This window comes from Heterodontus francisci, unplaced genomic scaffold (assembly GCF_036365525.1).
Source record: "Heterodontus francisci isolate sHetFra1 unplaced genomic scaffold, sHetFra1.hap1 HAP1_SCAFFOLD_156, whole genome shotgun sequence".
NCBI classification, from domain to species: Eukaryota; Metazoa; Chordata; class Chondrichthyes; order Heterodontiformes; family Heterodontidae; genus Heterodontus; species Heterodontus francisci.
The window spans coordinates 2,173,081-2,180,045 of NW_027142350.1; positions in this window are offsets into that span (position 1 = coordinate 2,173,081).

A 6,965-nucleotide genomic window follows, 5' to 3' on the forward strand; every position below is an offset into this window, starting at 1 on the left:
TGCCAGGTGTGTATGGGTGTTTCACAGTGTATCAGGATCCTGCATCGTCTGTATGGGGTTTCACAGTTTATCTGGTTCCTGCCAGGTGTGTATGGGGTTTTCACAATGTATCAGGATCCTGCCAGGTGTGTATGGGGTTTTCACAGTGCATCAGGATCCTGCCAGGTGTGTATGTGGGTTTCACAGTTTATCAGGACACTGCCAGGTGTGTCTGGGGTTTTCACAGATTATCAGGTTCCTGCCAGGTGTGTATGGGGGTTTCACAGTTTATCAGGATCCTGCCTGGTATGTATGTGGGTTTCACAGTTTATCAGGATCCTGCCAGATGTGAATGGCGTTTTCACAGTGCATCAGGATCCTGCCAGGTGTGTATGGGGTTTTCACAGTCCATCAGTTTGCTTCCAGATGTGTATGGGGTATATATACAGTGGATCAGAATCCAGCCAGGTGTGTATGGGGTTTCACAGTTTATCAGGATCCTGCGAGGGCTGTATGGGGTTTTCACAGTGTATCAGGATCCTGCCAGGTGTGTATGGGGTTTTCACAGTGTATCAGGATCCTGCCAGGTGTGCATGTGGGTTTCACAGTTTATCAGCATCCTGCCTGGTGTGTATGGGGATTTCACAGTGTATCAGGATCCTGCCAGGTGTGTATGTGGGTTTCACAGTTTATCAGGATCCTGCTTGGTGTGTATGGGTTTTCATAGTGGATGAGGATCCTGCCAGGTGTGTATCTGGGTTTCACAGTTTATCAGGATCCTGCCAGATGTGAATGGGGTTTCACAGTGGATCAGGATCCTGCCAGGTGTGTACGGGTTTTCACAGTGGATCAGGATCCTGCCAGATGTGTATGGAGCTTTCACAGTGGATCAGGATACTGCCAGGTGTGTATGGGGTTTTCACAGTGTATCAGGATCCTGCCAGGTGTGTCAGGGATTTCACAGTGTATCAGGATCCTGCCAGGTGTGTATGGGGTGTTCACAGTTTATCAAGGTCCTGCCAGGCGTGGATGGGGTTTTCACAGTGGATCAGGAGCCTGCCAGGTGTGTATGGGGGTTTCACTGTGTATCAGGATCCTGCCAGGTGTGTATGGGGTTTCTCAGTGTATCAGGATCCTGCCAGGTGTGTTTGGGGTTTCACAGTGTCTCAGGATCCTGCCAGATGTGAGTGGGGTTTCACTGTGTATCAGGATCCTGCCAGATGTGAATGGGATTTCACAGTGCATCAGGAACCTGCCAGGTGTGCACGGGGATTTCACAGTGCATCAGGCTCCTGCCAGGTGTGTATGGGGGTTTCACAGTATATCAGGTTCCTGCCAGGTGTGTATGGGGTTTCACAGTATATCAGGATCCTGCCAGGTGTGTAAGGGGGTTTCACTGTGGATCAGGATCCTGCCAGGTGTGTATGGGGTTTCTCAGTGTATCAGGATCCTGCCAGGTGTGTATGGGGTTTCACAGTGTCTCAGGATCCTGCCAGATGTGAGTGGGGTTTCACTGTGTATCAGGATCCTGCCAGATGTGAATGGGATTTCACTGTGCATCAGGAACCTGCCAGGTGTGCACGGGGATTTCACAGTGCATCAGGCTCCTGCCAGGTGTGTATGGGGGATTCACAGTATATCAGGATCCTGCCAGGTGTGTATGGGGTTTCACAGTATATCAGGATCCTGCCAGGTGTGTATGGGGGTTTCACAGTTTATCAGGATCCTGCCAGGTGTGTATGGGGTTTGACAGTTTATCAGCATCCTGCCAGGTGCGTATGATGTTTTCACAGTGTATCAGGATCCTGCCAGATGTGTATGCGGTTTACACAGTGTATCAGGATCCTGCCAAGTGTGTATGGGGTTTTCACAGTGGATCAGGATCCGGCCAGGTGTGTATGGGGTTTTCACAGTGGATAAGGATCCTGCCAGGTGTGTCTGGGGTTTTCACAGTGTATCAGGATCCTGCCAGGTGTGCATCTGGGTTTCACAGTTTATCAGCATCCTGCCTGGTGTGTATGGGGATTTCACAGTGTATCAGGATCCTGCCAGGTGTGTATGTGGGTTTCACAGTTTATCAGGATCCTGCTTGGTGTGTATGGGTTTTCACAGTTTATCAGGCTCCTGCCAGGTGTGCATGTGGGTTTCACAGTTTATCAGGATCCTGCCAGATGTGAATGGGGTTTCACAGTGGATCAGGATCCTGCCAGGTGTGTACGGGTTTTCACAGTGGATCAGGATCCTGCCAGATGTGTATGGAGCTTTCACAGTGGATCAGGATACTGCCAGGTGTGTATGGGGTTTTCACAGTGTATCAGGATCCTGCCAGGTGTGTCAGGGATTTCACAGTGTATCAGGATCCTGCCAGGTGTGTATGGGGTGTTCACAGTTTATCAAGGTCCTGCCAGGCGTGAATGGGGTTTTCACAGTGGATCAGGAGCCTGCCAGGTGTGCATGGGGGTTTCACTGTGTATCAGGATCCTGCCAGGTGTGTATGGGGTTTCTCAGTGTATCAGGATCCTTCCAGGTGTGTATGGGGTTTCACAGTGTCTCAGGATCCTGCCAGATGTGAATGGGATTTCACAGTGCATCAGGAAACTGCCAGGTGTGCACGGGGATTTCACAGTGCATCAGGCTCCTGCCAGGTGTGTATGGGGGTTTCACAGTATATCAGGATCCTGCCAGGTGTGTATGGGGTTTCACAGTATATCAGGATCCTGCCAGGTGTGTATGGGGGTTTCACTGTGGATCAGGATCCTGCCAGGTGTTTATGGGTTTTCTCAGTGTATCAGGATCCTGCCAGGTGTGTATGGGGTTTCACAGTGTATCAGGATCCTGCCAGATGTGAGTGGGGTTTCACTGTGTGTCAGGATCCTGCCAGATGTGAATGGGATTACACTGTGCATCAGGAACCTGCCAGGTGTGCACGGGGATTTCACATTGCATCAGGGTCCTGCCAGGTGTGTATGGGGGTTTCACAGAATATCAGGATCCTGCCAGGTGTGTATGGGGTTTCACAGTATATCAGGATCCTGCCAGGTGTGCATGGGGGTTTCACAGTTTATCAGGATCCTGCCAGGTGTGTATGGGGGATTGACAGTTTATCAGCATCCTGCCAGGTGCGTATGGGGTATATATACAGTGGATCAGGATCCTGCCAGGTGTGTATGGTGTTTTCACAGTGTATCAGGATCCTGCCAGATGTGTATGCGGTTTACACAGTGTATCAGGATCCTGCCAAGTGTGTCTGGGGTTTTCACAGTGGATCAGGATCCTGCCAGGTGTGTATGGTGTTTTCACAGTGGATAAGGATCCTGCCAGGTGTGTGTGGGGTTTTCACAGTGTATCAGGATCCTGCCAGGTGTGTATGGGGTTTTCACAGTCCATCAGGATCCTGCCAGGTGTGTCTGGGGATTTCACAGTTTATCAGGATCCTGACTGGTGTATATGGGGGTTTCACAGTTTATCAGGATCCTGCCAGGTGTGTATGTGGGTTTCACAGATTATCAGGATCCTGCCAGATGTGAATGGGGTTTCACTGTGTATCATGATCCTGCCAGATGTGAATGGGGTTTCACTGTGCATCAGGAACCTGCCAGGTGTGTACGGGGATTTCACAGTGCATCAGGCTCCTGCCAGTTGTGTATGGGGGTTTCACAGTACATCAGGCTCCTGCCAGGTGTGTATGGGTTTTCACAGTATATCAGGATCCTGCCAGGTGTGCATGGGGGTTTCACAGTTTGTCAGGATCCCGCCAGGTGTGTATGGGGGTTTCACAGTTTATCAGCATCCTGCCAGGTGCGTATGGGGTTTCACAGTATATCAGGATCCTGCCAGGACTGTATGGGGGTTTCACAGTTTATCAGGATCCTGCCAGGTGTGTCTGGGGGATTGACAGTTTATCAGCATCCCGACACGTGCGTATGGGATATATATACAGTGGATCAGGATCCTGCCAGGTGTGTATGGTGTTTTCACAGTGTATCAGGATCCTGCCAGGTGTGTATGCGGTTTAAACAGCGTATCAGGATCCTGCCAAGTGTGTATGGGGTTTTCACTGTTGATCTGGATCCTGCCAGGTGTGTGTGGGGTTTTCTCAGTGGATCGGGATCCTGCCAGGTATGTGTGGGGTTTTCACAGTGCATCAGGATCATTCCAGATGTGTATGTGTGTTTCACAGTGTATCAGGATCCTGCATCGAGTGTATGGGGTTTCACAGTTTATCAGGATCCTGCCAGGTGTGTATGGGGTTATCACAGTGTACCAGGATCCTGCCAGATGTGTATGGGGTTTTCACAGTGTATCAGGATCCTGCCAGGTGTGTATGTGGGTTTTACAGATTATCAGCATCCTGCCTGGTGTGTATGGGGATTTCACAGTGTATCAGGATCCTGCCAGGTGTGCATGTGGGTTTCACAGTTTATCAGGATCCTGCCTGGTGTGTATGGGGTTTCACAGTGGATCAGGATCCTGCCAGGTGTGTACGGGGTTTTCACAGTGGATCAGGATCCTGCCAGATGTGTATGGAGTTTTCACAGTGGATCAGCATCCTGCCAGATGTGTCTGGGGTATTCACAGTGTACCAGGATCCTGCCAGGTGTGTATGGGGTTTCACAGTGTATCAGAATCCTGCCAGGTGTGTATGGGGTTTCACAGTGCATCAGGATCGAGCCAGATGTGAATGGGGTTTCTCTGTGTATCAGGATCCTGCCAGATGTGAATGGGGTTACACAGTGCATCAGGAAACTGCCAGGTGTTTACGGGGATTTCACAGTGCATCAGGCTCCTGCCAGGTGAGTATGGGGGTTTCACAGTATATCAGGATCCTGCCAGGTGTGTATGGGTTTTCACAGTGTATCAGGTTCCTGCCATGTGTGTATGAGGGTTTCACAGTTTATAAGGATCCCGCCAGGTGTGTATGGGGGTTTCACAGTTTATCAGCATCCTGCCAGGTGCGTATGGGGTATATACAGGGGATCAGGATCCTGCCAGGTGTGTATGGTGTTTTCAACGTGTATCAGGATCCTGCCAGGTGTGTATGGGGTTTTCACAGTGTATCAGGATCCTGCCAAGTTTGTATGGGGTTTTCACAGTGGATCAGGATCCTGCCAGGTGTGTATGGGGTTTTCGCAGAGGATCAGTATCCTGCCAGGTGTGTGGGCTTTTCACAGTGTATCAGGATCCTTCCAGATGTGTATGGGGTTTTCACAGTGTATCAGGATCCTGCCAGATGCGAATGGGGTTTCACTGCGTATCAGGATCCTGCCAGATGTGAATGGTGTTTCACAGCGGATCAGGATCCTGCCAGGTGTGTACGGTGTTTTCACAGTGTATCAGGATTTTGCCAGATGTGTATGGAGATTTCACAGTGGATCAGGATCCTGCCAGATGTGAATGAGGTTTTCACAGTGCATCAGGATCCTGCCAGATGTGCATGGAGTTTTCACAGTGCATCAGGATCCTTCCAGATGTGTATGGGTGTTTCACAGAGTCTAAGGATCCTGCATCGTGTGGATGGGGTTTCACAGTTTATCAGGTTCCTGCCAGGTGTGTATGGGGTTTTCACAGTGTATCAGGATCCTGCCAGGTGTGTATGGGGTTTTCACAGTGTATCAGGATCCTGCCAGGTGTGTATGTGGGTTTCACAGATTATCAGGATCCTGCCAGGTGTGTCTGGGATTTTCACAGTATATCAGGATCCTGCCGGTTGTGTATGGGGGTTTCACAGTTTATCAGGATCCTGCCAGGTGTGTATGTGGGATTCACAGTTTATCAGGATCCTGCCAGATGTGAATGGGGATTCACAGTGGATCAGGATCCTGCCAGGTGTGTCAGGGATTTCACAGTGTATCAGGATCCTGCCAGGTGTGTATGGGGAGTTTACAGTTTATCAAGGTCCTGCCAGGCGTGTATGGAGTTTTCACAGTGGATCAGGATCCTGCCAGGTGTGTATGGGGGTTTCACTGTGCATCAGGATCCTGCCAGGTGTGTATGGGGTTTCAATGTGTATCAGGATCCTGCCAGGTGTGTATGGGGTTTCACAGTGTATCAGGATCCTGCCAGATGTGAGAGGGGATTCACTGTGTATCAGGATCCTGCCAGATGTGAATGGGTTTTCACTGTGCATCAGGAACCTGCCAGGTGTGCACGGGGATTTCACAGTGCATCAGGCTCCTGCCAGGTGTTTTTGGGGGTTTCACAGTATATCAGGATCCTGCCAGATGTGAATGGTGTTTCACAGTGGATCAGGATCCTGCCAGATGTGTATGGGGTTTTCACAGTGCATCAGGATCCTTCCAGATGTGTATGGGTGTTTAACAGTGTATCAGGATCCTGAATCGTGTGCATGGGGTTTCACAGTTTATCAGGTTCCTGCCAGGTGTGTCCGGGGTTTTTACAGTTTTCAGGATCCTGCCAGGTGTGTATGGGGGTTCCACAGTTTATCAGGATCCTGCCAGGTGTGCATGTGGGTTTCACAGTTTATCAGGATCCTGCCAGATGTGAATGGGGTTTTCACAGTGCATCAGGATCCTGCCAGATGTGTATGGGGTTTTCACAATCCGTCAGGTTCCTTCCAGATGTGTGTGGGTGTTTCATAGTGTATCGGGATCCTGCATCGTGTGTATGGGGTTTCACAGTTTATCAGGATCCTGCCAGGTGTGTCTGGGGTTTTCACAGTGTATCAGGATCCTGCCAGGTGTGTATGGGGTTTTCACAGTGTATCAGGATCCTGCCAGGTGTGTATGTGGGTTTCACAGTTTATCAGCATCCTGCCTGGTGTGTATGGGGATTTCACAGTGTATCAGGATCCTGCCAGGTGTGTATGGGGTTTTCACAGTGTATCAGGATGCTGCCAGGTGTGTATGTGGGTTTCACAGTTTATCAGCATCCTGCCTGGTGTGTATGGGGGTTTCACAGTTTATCAGGATCCTGCCTGGTGCGTATGGGGTTTCACAGTGGATCAGGATCCTGCCAGGAGTGTATGT